Genomic DNA, 15,300 nt, shown 5'->3' on the forward strand with positions numbered 1-15,300 from the left:
ACCGGCAGATCTGCCGAAAAACGGACGCCGGACAGAGTGTTCACATTAGATCGGATCCCGGAAGAAATTCAGACAGTCAGCTTTGAAAGTGCTTGAATTGAAGTTGATTAATAGAAGACAAAATAAAAGAAAACATTGGGTACACCCTATTTTACGGGAAAGATTTTCACTTGGAACATTTAAACATTAATGGGTGAACTTAGAAGAGACGAATCAAAGTTCTTCAATTATTTTTGAATGACAGCAACCACTTTTGACGATTTACTGGGACGCCTAGACATAAGAGTACGAGATACAAGTTTCAGAGAATGTATTTGCCCAGAACAAAGATTAGCCATATGTCTAAACCGGCACAAACTCGTTCACATTACTCCGGTCCCGGTCGTTCTACCGGCAAGTCGTAGTGACAAAACGCTCGGTAAAAATGCCGGGCTCGGCAAAAAAGCCGGACCCGGGATAATGTGAATAGCTTCATATAAATTGTACAGCCACTAGCCCTTCCGGCAGATAAACCGGCGCGGCAGATCTGCCGGTCCGGCGTAGTGGGAACCCGGCCTTATGCATCACATAAAATGCTTGGGTAATATTTTTAAATACATTTATAGTCATAGTGGACATTTTTAGACCTCTGCAATGATTTGTGGAGTACTAGCTACGCCCCGCGGTTTTACCCGCGTAAGTCCGTATCCCGTAGGAATATCGGGATAGAAAGTTGCCGATATGTTATTCCAGTTGTCCAGCTGTTTACGTATCAAATGTCATTGCAATCGGTTCAGGAGTTTTTGCGTGAAAGAGCAACAAACACACACACACATCCTTACAAACTTTCGCATTTATAATATTAGTAGGATAGTAGGATTCTAGCAGGTATATTGGGACAGTCCCTTTCGTAACGGGAAGTATAGTCATCCGTATTAATATTATGCTATTATATATTTGTTAATTTTTTTGTCCTTCGATTGTTTGATACGATTACTTTGCCTGAAGATATTTCATTTTCTACTTTTTACCGCAATGAAACATTTCATTCCCCGAAAGTTAGTTTATTTATGAGTCGACAACTATTCCCGCTTCGGATGTGTAACGGGTTCGAACGGGACGGCCGGTTGCGTGATTCTGGTTTGTAATCTGTTACTGGAATGCCGTAGGGCGTAAGGGTCTTGTTTTGATGTGCGAGATGTATTGGTTCTTATAATGTTATAGAGGGTCGCTTATAGAAGTATTGGTTGTGGTTAGGTATCGATATATGCTGATGTAGCAAGATTTTAAAGGAATGTTTAGCTTTTAATTTAAGAAATGAATGGATTTTTTTGCTAGTACGTGTTTTAGTGTCTTGTCGATTTAGCGTCACTGAATTTTTATGGAGTGCGTGTGTTTGGCACTGAATCTCACGTAAACGTCTGGACCGATTTTGTGAGAAATTTCTGTTTATCTTCAGATGGATTCGAAAATGATTTAAATTAACAAAACGCACGCAATTGAAGTCGCGGGTGAAGGCTAGTTTTACATAAAAAAAATTGTCTCAATTTCGAGAAATGTTTGTGGTCCTTCAACCCCTAATTAAATAATAATTAATTGAGGAGGTAATTTAAGGACTGTAAGATATATATAATTCTCAATATCTTAAATATTTATATAATTACAACGAGTAACATTAAATGTGTTTTATGCAAATAAATAATGTAACATCTTTCGGGTGAGTAATCATAATCTATACTGGTAATATGAAATTGAAGAGTTTGATTTATGATTATAAAACGTTCGTGTATCTACCAAGCGCTTAAGAAAGCAATTTTATTTTTGATAACTTAGTGTTAATTATGACAAATTAAGGCCAATATAATTGACACTTAGCAGGTTTACGAGACAAATGCAATCTTGTTGCAGTTAATACAAAGCATGATTATATAATCTTAAATTAATTATATGAGACTGTTTACAAAGCGACATTTTGGTCGCTGTGATCTTTTGATCTTCAAAATAGACTGGTCTCGTAAACGACGATATATAAACATATATCGTGCTATAAATCTAAAGCTGACCTTGACTCGAACGGAAGTTCATTCTTAAATATAGATCTGATCAACAAACCATTGTGTTTTATCGTACTGATTCATTTACCGATGAGCCAAGGAGACGTAGTAGAAATTATAAGAATTACATGAGCACACTTCGTAAACAACTGTGACTGATCACTGAATGGATTACGTCACATTATTAATCGCTGATAACGACAGTGCGGTTGTCACCATAGTCTAATGGTTTTAGCAGTGATCTCGTAAGAGCTCGATATCTTTCCTAGAGCATTATAAATTTAGGGCGTGCGAAGGTCGTTCACCTTACACGTTGTTGAATGCATTCAGTGCATGTATCACGCAATGCTTATTTGTACAAGTGTCAACGTTTTATTCACGTTATTGTGTTACTCATCATAGAATTAAAACTAAATTTATTATTCATGAGTTATAAATAGATTGACACTTTATCTTGAAATTATCTCCACTTGTTGCTGCCATGTTGTCTTTGGAGGTATCGTATAAATCCGGGCAACACAGGCTTCCTTCCATGACTGCTACAGTTAAAATATTAATTTGAACCATCGCAAAACTTTCCTGAATATAAGAAGATATGGAAATAATAGTTTGTTTTAGTTTTAAGTAAGCAGCAATGTTCACAAACGGTGATATTTAATCCTCACACAATAAAGCCACAAACTTCTAGACAATACTGATCCAGGCGCAATGTAAATATGCATTATCATAAATGCAAGTTCGCTGAACTCAATAAAACATTACATATATCTATTTTGTTCCTCACAAGTACATTTACAATGGTGGAATTGAATAAGTTTGCAGTTGTGAGCCGAGGCATCCGTCACCAGCCGGTTTGCTCGTGACCCACTTACCGACACACCTGTGTCCCGCTCGCGTTTGACTGGATGTCTATAGTTTCATTACTTTACTCGCTGTTCGCCCCGGATCCGCTTGCTTGTTACTTGTACACTATAAATCGTGTTTTAATCGAAACCGTTTTCGAATCAACCTCAAGAGACACAAATAATTCATTAAAGCGGTACAGTCGTTTAGGATTTAGTTTAGTGACAAACATAGACTCAGAAATTTATTTATGAATTTTATTTAAAAAATAAACCACACCAAAAAATAAACAATTTTGCCAATTATTTTGTATACAAAAGAAAGAGACATATAGTACATAAGTCGAACTTATCGCTTATTAGCGATATAATTTAAAATGGCTACGGAGTATAGACTAATATTAGGTTCAACTCATGGGGTCACTTTTATTTTTAAACATTTTTGTGTGGCTATCCGAACATATAAACGGGTAAAGCAATCGCGAATATTTAATTAAAAGAGGTATGGTTGTATAAGTTTGTCAATAGGTTTTTTGCAAAATATAAATATTTCTATGGTGTGTGCATCTAAAGTTATACTGCCTCTTGTGCGAATGTCCACAAAGTGCAGCATTTTATAGTCCATGCCAGCAAAGCTGCGCGTAATGTAGTAGGTAAATATATATGATTATGATATTAGGTAAGATATGCACTCATTGTGAGCGATTGTACGTTTTATAAGGTACTAGCTGCACCCGGCAAACGCTGTTCTGCCTTACTCTGATGATTTAAGGGGATGAAAAATAGATGTTGGCCGATTCTCAGACATACTCAACATGCACACAAAATTTCATAAGAATCGGTCAAGCCGTTTCGGAGGAGTACGGCAACGAAAACTGTGACACGAGAATTTTATATATAAGATAAAGTATTGTAAAGTCAAAATAAAGAATTTAAAGTGTAACAGTCGCATTATAACCGAAGAATATATTCATTGATACGGTTTTTTGATCCATTACTTTTTTTGACGGACGATAGGGAAGTGAAATACCTTGAACGTGAACTCGCTTGCTGGTAAGCTAAGATATGGTCTAAGGTAGAGCGCCTTAACCTACGAGGGAGCTGTTGTGTCTTCTCTTCTTTTTTATTCTATTCATGGTTAAGATGTGTTGCAAGTGGCGTTAAACATGATCATTATCCAATGAATCAACTGTTTTGTACAATTAAATTCACCTGATTTTGTGACTAACGTGCATATCGTGGATCCTTTATTATTTTTAAATTCCTTTGATTAGTCATAAAAGGGGAAGTTGATCAACAGATTGAGACTGAAAAGGGTCACGAATCACGGCACTATTTCTGTTATAAAAAAAAGTTCGCGGAAGATTCATGTGTTAGTTATATAAATAGGTAACGTCCATCAAATAACGATTAAAATAATTCGTTTTTAGTATCCATACTCTTTTGTGACTTTAAAATGATTAACTTTCACAGAAAAACATATTAGGTGATAATGCATAACTCCAGTTTAAAGGTAATTTTATGTACATAATTGTAATTGAAGCGTTTTCGAGTACTTATATACATTTTACCGCTTAACCGGTATTGCTTTTTTAAAATAATAGTACAGACATATACGACCTACTTTGGATCTATTTTACGAATTTTCATAACAAAAATTTGATGCTCATAATATGTATTTCACATGATTTGATACCTAAAAATAGATAGCTTAGCAAGGTCTCATTCTCAAACCCCAAACTAACCAGTTTCGTCTCTATGTTAAAGATGTAATAATTGATATATTTTGTTATAGATGATATCCATTTAAAGTAGTATTATTGAATATATCCAGCTTGGACTGCTTTTTCGTTTGTTATTAAAAAAAAATGCCATATGAAATAGACAAAAGATTCAATTGAAACAAAGCCCGCAAAAATGATATTGAATTTATTTTTGTACATATTTGCTATTATGTTCTGATTTAAGTTAGTGAATTTAGCACTCCTAACCCTTATGGGGAAATCTTTAGTCATGTATGTGAGGCCAACTGTACTTCCTAGTACCGCGACAGTATCCCTCAGTACTAGATTCAGAGTGATAACTCGATTTAGTCTTGGATAGAGACTCTGACACATAAATAGCACCATTTTTATTATTTTTCCTCAACGGAATACAAAAATAACTTGAATAAATATTTCATCAGTCTCTTGATTTCGCTTTGAATGCTATTTCATGGCATTATCTGTTCTTTTTCTATAACTAGCTGCGCACCGCGGTTTCACCCGCGTAAGTCCGTATCCCGTAGGAAAATCGGGATAAAAAGTTGCCTATATGTTATTTCACTAGTCCAGCTGTCTACGTACCAAATTTTATTGCAATCGGTCCAGTAGTCTTTGCGTGAAAGAGCAATAAACACACACACATCCTTACAAACTTTTGCATTTATAGTATTAGTAGGATTATTGCAAAATAAATAAATCTAGTGAAGATAAATGGAATGATGTCTCATACCATTCAAAATCAAAACATAAGAGAGAGTAGTAAAACGGTTGAAATTTGTTTCTGACAACCGCAAAGTAAAAAATGCCACTGTAAGAACAGTACACAATACGAAAGCGAAAAAAAAAATCGTATCTGTATATGACTTGCAAAAAACCACCAACATTAAAGTGAAAGCGTTACAGTTTTTTTGTAGCAATAATTATTGTGAGGAATATTTTTTGCCGATTATATAATACGTCGCTGCACGTTTCGCTGTGTGAACGTGGACTTTACCTAGGTCGACTGGTCGATGGTGGAGTTCCTTGCACTGATGTACTAAATACAATAATATCTTAATGTATTTGCATATTTATTTTGATGTTTTGCGCTATATTGCCGTCGGTGTGGGGTAGTGAAGGATGGTGATTCGGATCATTTGGCGTTATTTAAATTATGTGACATAGAACATAAATTGTAAATCTGATTAGTCCAAATAGATTTACGATTTATGATTAATAGAAAGAAACCCTATCTAGTGTCAAATATCTAGTGACATGGAGATCCAATAATGGTAATAAAATATATTGTAGTAAGCAGTTATTGTTAATGTAGACATTCGTAATGTCACTCGTGTCTATTCGTTATGTTAGGTTAGTATCAATAGTCTGGTTTCCATTTATTTTAAAACTAACCTGTATTCTACTAAGTACTAATTTGCACAATAAGTTGTTATTAATACGAATTAAATAGGCTTTATAATTATATAGCGTGTTAGATAATTATAACTTCAAATTAGTTCGCCACAAAAATTCGTCCAAATTACGTGTTCAGTTTGTTCATTATTCGTCTATCATTAAATTACATTATATGCGTTTAATGTAATTTTCATGTCAGCATTGACCTGGAATTTTATTAATTTATATGTGCGTATTGGTTTACGATTCACTTACACTGCTAATATAAATGAGAGTAGTTAAAATATAATTAAAATTACAGGAGCGCAACGTATTAGTAATACCTATTACTACTATATATTTTAGTTAAAACCCGTTTTCCGTTACAACGCGATTTCTCTTTTTACAAGTAGTTGTAACTAAATTTCTTTGTTACAATGTTCTAACTAGTGAGAGACGTTGAAAAATAGAATTAACTGAAGTTTTATTTTGGTCCATCCTGATTACTGTTTGAGTGAGAAACGCCCTTAAGACAAGCAACAACCTAGATCACGCGTCCCTATCCTGATTGTATATATAAACGAGAAATTACGCGTTCGATAAGGAGCGTAAATTTATAGAACTGTGTATCAATTTGCTTATAAATAAGCTAAGAAGAAGCGCATACCACATTCACAAGGCTTCAATCATATTAAAATGTATCGTCTGCTTTTATTGTTTTCCATTTTACAAGTTGGAATTTGTGAATTTTGTATTGGCCAAATGTGCGTATACCCATCGGATTCTGTCCCTACACTGTGCGTGAATAAAAAGGGCGTATTAATTGACGAAATTGACCTCTACAAAGGCACCATAAGAGATTTAAAAGAGCAAATTATCAGCCAGGACTTGCTGCTTCAGCAACAAGAGAATCAGTGCAAACAGCAATTGGAACAACAACGTGAACTGTGTCTGGCCTTGCATAAGCAACAACAACAATTCATTCAAGAACAACAACGACAATTAAAACAGAAAATTGAAAAAAAAAGCTAAATAAGTTACAACAGGTTTTCCACTATTTAATAACAAAATACGCTTTGATGGATTCTTGTGCCTTCCTGGAAACGGAATTGAAATTAGGCAAGAACATAATTAGCTACAGTTTACAACACAAATAAATCATCGATTACAATTAAGTTGCATGTTTCAACTGAATGTTTAAAAAATATTTATTAAATTATAAATGAAATGCATTTGTTTTTTGTTTACAAAGACTTATGAATATATGGTTCTTTTGAAATCTCAGAGAGACACTTTTATATTATCAAACTGCTAGATATTTAAATTTATATAAGCTATCAATTAATAGAGGTTAATTTATCTCCAAGACTTTCGAATTGACGTTGCGTGCCGGACTAGATTATGATTAGACCGTTGACATTTCCTATAATTATTCTTTTCTAGCTTGTATGAGGATGTAGCAAAAATATCTATAGTCCTACTTCCTACTATCCTTCTAATATCCTATCCTACTAATATTATAAATGCGAAAGTTTGTAAGGATGTGTGTGTATTTGTTGCTCTTTCAAGCAAAAACCACTGAACCGATTTCAATGAAATTTGGTACGTAGATAGATGAACAACTGGAATAACATATAGGCAACTTTTTATTATTAACATACGCGGGTGAAACCGCGGGGCGCAGCTAGTTAATAATAACATTGATTATTGATAATTAAGGGAGGGAAGTTGTGGGTAGCGAAATAGTTTGTAATATGAAGTGTTTTGATGGTTGTGTTAGCGAAGTTCAATAAGTAACATTCTTTATATTAAAACGAATAGGCAATTTTGATGATGCATAATATATAAGTATTACAGTAGTATTGCTCCTGTGTTTAATTCTATAATCGAGTTAGTGTATTAACTGCTGAGTGCTAGGTTATACCAAGAATTAATGCCAAGAAAGAATACAAAGAATTTTTGCCAATATTATTTTTAAACAAAACACCAAACCGCCTTCAAATTGTCCGACCAAATGTAAATGGGACGGAATGGGAGACATCAGCTTTCAAATAAAAAATAAAATCATGAAAATCAGTTCACCTAGCAAAATGTTATGAGGTAACCTCTTCATTATTTTTTAAAGTTGGTTAAAATATAATTCGTTGACACCTTCTATTTCAATATCTATTACAATGTTTTGTCGTACACGTCTTAGATCGTCCCTTATTCACAGCACACCGTGCATAGCAACCAGGGATCGGCTATTGCGTCATTCGGCATTAGGGAAGGCTATCAGCGGCACCCCTCGTCATGGTAGACGAGTTAATGTTGCTTTTGCTCGGCATCTTTATTGCACGTCGTTCGATGTTTATTGCGTCAACTCTTTTTGCTCTTTCGCGATTGTAGGTGTCCAATCATGATATAACTTTCTATTTATACCACCACTAGCAGTGTTTTGAGTATGACAATTTTTTTACTGTGTTATGAGGGTTTTTTTTGATCCGATTTAATAGGAGTAAGTATTTTAAATGATTATTCAAGAGTTGGGCTGCAAGGATAGCCTAGTGGTCTGAATGTATTCATGAATGATTCTGGTCAATGAATACATGGATTAATCTGCCGTTAATTTAGTTATGCGGGTTGAGATTTTTTTTCGATATTTATGATGTGAGGACGGAATAAACTCACACACAACTCATAATACTGCGCATTTTGCTTCAGATTCCAATGTAGACCTAAGTTCTACTTTCGACTCGAGATCGAATATAACATTGCTATCAGAAGAGGTCATAGCCCTCAATTTATTCTGTTCATAAATAACATTAATTATTGCATCGAAATATACATTGCAAATCAGATGTCACTATTCAGTCGGAATTTATAAATAAGAAATTATGAATTTGATAAGGGAAATAAATTAGTAACATAAATTATGTATCAATTTACTTATAAACAGGATAAGATGTAGCGCATTCAACATTCGATAGTTTTCAATCATACCAAGATGTATCGTTTGCTTATTTTATTTTCCATTATACAAATTGGGAATTGTGAATTTTGCGTGGGCCAATTGTGCCTATACAATTCGAATTCTCTATCAACACTGTGTGCAAATAAATATGAACACCTGGTTAACGAAACCAAACAGTACCAAGAATTGATCAGTAATTTACAACAGCAGTTAATCTACAAAAGGTTACTATATCAGCAAAAACAGACAGAGTGCCAGCAGCAGGGCGAACGCCAACGTGAACTGTGCATGGCTCTGCATAAGCAGCAACAACAACTAGTTGAAGAACAACAGAGACAGTTATAGCAGCTATACAAATAGCTGAAGCAACAGAGAGAGAGAAGACTATTAACAGATATTTTTTCGAAGAGGCGATCGAAATTACCCGTTTCAGATGTGTAAAAAGCTTCGTGCTGGGAAAAATAAAGATATCTATAAAAATATATTGTTTTTCGATTGTGGGCGGCAAGTGTAAAATGTTTTAAAGTATATAATTATATTTTCAACATTAAAACTAGGTTTATGAAAATATGTTTGTGATATTATCTCTCTATCTAATTTTTATTTAACTGCTAATGTGCTCATTCAGTTTTAACATAATTTTTAATTTGTCGAGAACGTTTCCTCACGAATTGGGCTATTTGCACCGGGGAAGGTTCCACGTCCCCAAAGAATATAGGTGTGAAATAGTAGCCACTGTGTTTCGTCCGGTGTGTGGGGGAGCCGCAGGCTCGTATCCTTCTCCTTTTCACTTCCTAGTCCATTCTTTTATCCATCATCATCCTTTTACTTATCCTGTATCCTTTTACTTAATCTGTAAATAAACTTAGTTGCACTATATTGAATAAAAAAGATGGTATGTAGTATACATTTGATATTGCTCTGTATCTTTTTCTGCTCTATAGAAAATGATACAGAGACCTCAATATATTATAAACATTGATATACATATACAATATACTATTATGATATAAGAATATTAGCTGTAGTAACGATATACAAGATGGATTACCTCGTAAAATTTGTAAGTCTATGATTTAATAGATGGTGATTTATAACCCAGACTTTATAATCGACGTTGCGTGCCTGACGAGGTTATGATTGGCCCCGCTTCCTGTAATTATTCGCTCTTTCTCTATTAATTTCTATCTCGCATGGGGGCTGTGTCAAAAACGCTTCCAGCCAATATTAATGATTATAATGCGAAAGTTTAAAAATTGTACTTTTGTCTGATATTTCATATATTTACTCAACAACATTACTTTCGTCCTCATTTCGTCAATATTCGAGCTAATCAGCAACTATGATGAAATGTTGATTGTTGTTCTGTTTTTTGTAATCTTAATGTAACAAGATGTTATTTCAGTAATACTCTTTTTTAGTGCTTGGCTTAAGGTTTTTATCCGTTATCTTATTTGATGTAACATTGAAGGCTCTTAATTGACTTCAGTAGATGTATAAATTATAGGTTCTTCTATATGATTCAGAGTAAAAATAATGATTGTTTGAATTTATTACTTCCATACATACGTGGTACATGTTCTCTTCTAATACACCTAGGTTGAAGCTTCAGAGCTGTGGTATCTTTATAACATGTCCTTCGATGTTTATTGCGTTAGCCCTTTGCTCGTTGTGTGATTGATGCAATCCAATCTTGATCCAACCTTTCATTTGTTGAAAAGTAGGGTTCGTAGTACTATGTCTTCATATCGAAACACAGTAGTTACTATTTCACGTCGATCTGCTGTCTCGTGTGGGGTGTCTTCCCCAGCTAGCTGGCCAAATCGTGCCGCAACGTGCTCGACTTCCTTAATTATTAATATTGAATAAGTCTAATTGAATAAATACATCGTCTTACACATTGAGAGGAATATAGATTCTAAATTTCAGTCACGTATTGTATCTAGTGAATTGTGATGCAAACGTGTAATTTATATAAATCCTATAAAAACCGAATAATAACAAAGTTAACATAGTCTAAAAGGAAAATGTAATATTAAGGACGTTTTATCGAAAACAAAATTACTTTACTAACAAAGTGACACACTTTTTTGGTATGACGTGTAATTTGCTCTTCAATATATTCTGTCAGCTTGGAAGTTGTTATTTGAGGGTTCATTTGGTAACTGTGACGTCACGGCTGTCATTTGTTTACCCATCCCTTTGTCGGCGGGGTCAGGGCATTACGCGTGTATTCCGTTTTTGTCGGAGTCGCTCATTTGTGCACCATGTAGACGGTACGTAGGCACGTTTGGTTTTATGATATATTCTCTTCATTTGTACAGCTGTTTACATAATGTATTGTGTGCGGATAGATTGCATGGATTGATACGATTCAATTACATATTGATTTTGATAGTGTCCTTGATAAGTATTGAACATTCTTCAATATGAGCAGAAATTTATTGCATGTCATAAAATAGCCTTTTATGGTCGAAGAATTTCAAAACACGCCTCACGTAATTCATGGACGAACCCTTACCTGCTGCAGGCAAAATTAATTATTTAATATCTATGATAAGCAAATCCCATTTGTCTAAATAAGTTAAATTCCACGATCCTTACTATAAATGTTATTATTAGAAATTATAAAATATCAAAGCAATTACCAAGGATTAGTAAATCCATTTCGAAAGGTTATGTTCGATAGAAAGTTAACGGCCGCTAATGGAACTGTTTAGTGCGGTTAACAGAGCGAAATTAGTCCATTTCCGATAAGTGATACAATGGTCGGAGGCGTTTTGTTGGTGTGACGTCATCGGCTTTGATGTGCTAATTCGCAATACTTGGTGGAACAAAGCGCTCTCTGCATTAATGTGTTGTTGGTTAACTGATACCGTAACCTTGACTTCAGTTTCATGGTTAGAGCTGAAGCGTACGCGGTAATCCGTTTACAGTCTTGTCAATATAAATGGACACTGATTAAAAATAAATATTATGACGATCTTTAAGACAGTATAAACCGATTAGTGTTGAATATTCGATATTTATGACTTCTGTGACGCACACTTTTAATGGAAAAGGTTAAGGATGCCTCCACATAAGTAGATATTGTTGTTATTATTATTCGATTGATAAAATCTATGTTGTGTTTGGGGACGTTCACTTTCGCTCTTCTTTTTTCTATTGTCTGGCTAAAAAAGTTTACGCTACCAATTATGTGCTGACACCTTAGGACGATACGTAGAAATGGTGCCTGTGGACCATGGTCATATTTAAGAATTGAGATAGTTATGCATAATATATCTAGGCATGGGTTATGTTTTCTCTTTTTGTTTTATCAACAAGCATTTCAATTCATAAAGATATAGTGACCGAAGTGGAGGTTATTTTCCAATAGAATGTACAAATAAATGTATCAAAAAAAATTAGAAAAAATGTGATTTGTAGATTTTTAATTTACAATTTAATTCGAGTACCTAATGATAGTAAAATGTCGAATATGTCTGATTCACGCTAAAAATAGCTTCGTTATCAAGGGGTATTGACTATTGGTGCATGTCGCGCCGGCTTTTACTTTCAAGGGTGTGGTTGTGACGTCATTGGGTGATGATGGACACGCCACAGTGGGAGTAACTACCCTTCGTTGGTTGTAACGTATTGGATTCGTATTATGTTGTGTATGTTGTGACGACACGTGATCTACGGGTTTATATTATATATTTATTATCTGAATATAAAACGGTTTTCTTTTTTTTGAATTTTGAATTTGTTTTGAATCAGAAATATGTGAGCTTCGCTATTTATGAACAATCATGATAAAAAAAATCCGTCAATAATTTTCATGAATAATTTTAATAATTTTTGACTCGCCCCCCGCTCCAAATTGGTTGCGACTACTATATATAAGTTTATGAACAATTGCATATTATTATGGGAAACGGAATTTCTCGGAGTTTAGAACATAAGCTATTGAATATTGCTCTACGTGAAATGTTAAATTGAAAACGTGCGACGGAAACCAACAAAAAATTTATTCACAATATCGACCTACATACCACATTTTTTCTGCTTTGAAAATCATCTTCAATATTGAAGAAATTCTTGTGTTTCGTATCATTATGTATAATGAAGGTGTTATGATAGATTTAATATTACCGCTTAAATCCAAGATGAGTTCGAGAGATAATTATTGATTTAATATTCATCGCATTTCAACAATTTCCAACTACTTAGGTTTAGTTGTACTCGTGACGGGGAATACATATCGTGAAAGTTTGTTAACTTCCATCTGCATAATAACATTTTGTATATTACACTTTATACCATTCAAATATTTGCTTCATGTTAGCAAACGTATTTATCATTCAGTATTTGTAAAGGAAATGAGATGATAACATATAACACTAAGAAATAACAAATTAGATATCATGCGAGGTTGCAATCACAAAAACAGTTTACATTGTAATATGCTAAATAAGTAAAAAATGGTTCTTTCAATTAATGAAACTATATAAACGGTCAAAGTAATGGTTCTCGTCGCACATATCATCATCAGCCCATATATGTTCCCGCTGCTGGCCTTCTATGAGGGTGCAGGCCATAATCCAGCACGCTGGCCAAATCAACCACGCATACATTACACGCGTTAAAATATTTTACGTACGTAGGTAAAACGTATTACTTTATTAAAAAAACATTATTTAGAAATAAGTAAACAGTATAGAAAAATCACTACAATTTTTTTTTTAATTTCTACAATAAACATGAAACAAAAAAAAAACAATAGCTCCTTTCTTTTCTCTCTCCCTATATGTTGCATCAACGATATCATAGAAACATATTTTTACCGTATGACTTTGACCTTGTTTATAATCCAGAAACTTAATTACTTATCTAAATCCCACTTGAGTATAGCGAAAATATAAACGCAATAATATACGTAGGTAGTTAGTTACATTCTGTTATATGTCCTTATGAACAGAAAAATTATAGTCGACCGGTGGCTTATCCTCAATTATATAATTCTTTCTAGAAATATTTTTGTATTTGATGGTGTTCTTATATTTTTTATGTAACAAATATTTCAATAATAAATGCGGAACGTACGCCAATTTTTTGCCATGGTGGACACTGAACGCTTTGAGGGACCCCGAAATAGTTCTCCCATTATACTAACTCGTCTATTACCAACACTTGAATCCGGTGGCCAGTGGTTTTGTAGTCCCTCATTGAACGATCCATTAATATTAATCAGCGAACATTTTCGGTTTATCATACGTCCTTTTTCGAGGTGATTTTTTATAACTTTATTATTATGACATTTGTATTATTATATTACGATTGCATCAAATGCAGATTTTCGCTTCCTATTATAAATAATTGCTACCATTATCAATTCATTAATTTTAATAATTGTTGTTCGAAAATACTTCCGTTATGTTTATCATCAGATGAATTATTATGAATAATTTGGTGTACTTTTTATTGGATTAAAATTGATTGACTAATCGTTTAATTCCTGAAAGATCTTTATGATCTACAATTATGTCTATTAGTCAAATATACCAATCATATGAAGTGATTTCGATGTTTAATTAAAAACACGTGACATTGGTTAAAAGCACATGACACGGGTTGATACGCTTGCATATCTCTAAAGAGAAATCGAGTGAAAATGTATCTATTACATGCGAGGCTTTCGTAAGTACTGAAATTCAACATTAAGGATTTTTTTTTTGAAATGAAATGAATTATTATCAAACAAAGATGTACCATGACTTGAAAGAGTCCCTTCATAAAGTAGGATGGATGGATGCAATTTGAAGAACAGAAGGCTGATCACCCACTTGTCCATATAGAAAATCGACCATTGAAACAAATTCAACACTTATTTCGAAATATATATTTTTTAATCTATACGCGTTTAGACGACATCGCTAGTGCAATCAGTGAAAATGGTTTCTACACCATTTGTCCTTAATCGAATGTAGGTTGCTGGCGCCCCGCATACAATTAATTATTGTCTTAACCGTGACTCATGTTGCATTGATAGAATCAAGTTCATAGCTTTGTTAGTCAAGAATTTCTATGGCTTTTCGTATGCACATACAGATGTTATGTATAGGTTTTGAAGATTCCACCGATTGACCTGATCTTTTTTGTATTTGAATCTGAAATTGTTGTCCTTTGGTCCCATTATAGAAATCTGGAATGACCCCCTTCCCCTCTAAGAACGTCGATGACCTCTTTTATATTAAAGAATCATTAATGTATACACTGGACACTAAGCTGCTGCTGGCGTGGTATTTTGTACTTCGGCACCATTTCTTCTTCAGTTAGTCTAGTCTAATGTC

The 15,300-nt window shown here is 33.9% G+C and overlaps 1 protein-coding gene across 1 annotated transcript in view; it reads left to right on the plus strand.

Annotated features, from left to right (window-relative positions):
• LOC119831631 (ceramide transfer protein) overlaps positions 1-15,300 on the plus strand; it is a 32,282-nt gene that overhangs the window by 7,208 nt on the left and 9,774 nt on the right. The gene's annotated exons all lie outside the window — the stretch shown is intronic.

This window comes from Zerene cesonia, chromosome 14 (genome assembly GCF_012273895.1).
Source record: "Zerene cesonia ecotype Mississippi chromosome 14, Zerene_cesonia_1.1, whole genome shotgun sequence".
Lineage (NCBI taxonomy): Eukaryota > Metazoa > Arthropoda > Insecta > Lepidoptera > Pieridae > Zerene > Zerene cesonia.